The sequence below is a fragment of the Delphinus delphis genome, chromosome 20 (genome assembly GCF_949987515.2).
Source record: "Delphinus delphis chromosome 20, mDelDel1.2, whole genome shotgun sequence".
NCBI classification, from domain to species: Eukaryota; Metazoa; Chordata; class Mammalia; order Artiodactyla; family Delphinidae; genus Delphinus; species Delphinus delphis.
In genome coordinates, this window is record NC_082702.1 from 22,897,914 (window position 1) to 22,899,716 (window position 1,803).

Genomic DNA, 1,803 nt, shown 5'->3' on the forward strand with positions numbered 1-1,803 from the left:
CACCCACGCCGCTCCGGTCCTCTAGGGCGTATCGATTCTCACGAGAGGAGACCGACTGGATCGCCCGGTGGGACGATGGACACGCCCTCTCTGGGCCAGACGAACGGCGTGGAGGCGTGGTTTGGCCGGGACTCGGCAGTAACGAGCGTCAGGCTCGACCAACGAATGCACAGACAGGGCGGGTCGTGGTGCTGAGCCCGCCCCCTCCCCCGGAGGAAGGAGAACGTGAGTGAAAAAGGCGGTGGGAGGTAAAGCGCTTGGCACAGATCCTGCCGTTTGATAAACTTCAGTAAATGTTAGCGAGTCTAATCATTGAGGAATTGTAATAGACATCTGATGAATCTGCTCTATGCCAGCCCTGGACTCGGTTCTGCGAGGTATAAAATTCGTTAAGTCAAATATGTATTGAGGGCCAATTCTGCCACACAAATGTGAATACTAGGAGGTGCCTGCCCTCAAACACGTAGTCTAGAAGTGTAGACGGCCCAACATTCGAATACAGGGGATTTGGGTTGTTGTTGGAAAGAATAAGTCGGTTGACTAGAGTGTTATATCAAAATTTAAAATTCACCTCGCCTTTGATCTTGCAATCCCATACCTAAGAATTTGGAAAGATACTCTCCATGTGCTCAAATGGATTTGTGCAAAAATGTTGCACTTCGCAGCACTGCTTTTCAAAGCAAAATCAGAAACAGCCCATGTGTCCATCAACAAATTGCTTGAGCAAATTAAGTTATGCATACAACGAAATGTCATTGCAGTTCTTCAAAAGAATGATAGTTCTGTATGTAAAGTGATATAATGATCTCCAAAATAGTGTTAACTAGAAAAACAAAGTATAGTACACCTTGTTTAAGACTGTGCAAAAATAATATGAAAATATATTTATTTATGCTTGCATATACATTAAGAAACTGGTAATAGGAACTGGAGGGCAGGAAGAGGAGGGAGACATATTCCATATCCTATTGTACTATTTGAATTTTCTACTAGGTTAACCTAATATGACCCCCCCACCCCCGCAAAAGGAAAAAGGATTTGTACACAGCTAATGAGGTCACCTGACCCACTGTTGAGGGTGTTGGTGGTCCTAGAAGGCTTTCTAGAAGAGTTATCTCCAAAACCGAATCCCTAAGTAAGTCAGGTGGAATTGCCCAATCAAAAGTGAGAACTCACCAGGCAGATGAGACAGTGTAAGCAAAGGCAGAGAGGTCGGGAGTTTAGCGTTGGGAGCACACCAAGTGCAAGGCAAACAGTTAAAGCTGGAGATGTGGATCATATCCAGCTATGCAGGCAGGGTCTTTGCTACCATGGGAAGGAGTTTGGACTTCATACTGAGTTCAATGGGGCAGTAAGGGTTTTAAGTTGGGGAGTAACAGGATTATATTTGAAGTTGATAATGATTGGGCCAGAAAAATACCTCAGGTTTTAGACCTGAGGCATGGGGAGAGGATGGACAATAAAGAGAGGGGTGGAATTTTTTAAATATGAAGGCCATAATATTAGCAAAACTTAAGGAGCTATTTTGCTGGGGGAGAGTGGTGGTCATGGACATTTTCAGGATGACTCTGAAGTTTCTAATGCAAAGAAATGGAGGAATAGAAGTAGCAGAGGAAGATAGTACCTCAGTTTTCCCAGGAGAATGGTGTAGGGCATGAATCGGGAACCCAGGCCCAGCAATCCTGGCCCTGAGGAGTTTTCTAAAAATTTCATTTGACTGGGTCCTTTTTATGGAAATCTCCCCAGAAGGGCACTTGGCTGGTGTGGGTGTTAAGGAAGAGGTCTTCATCTCTGTGGGGCTTT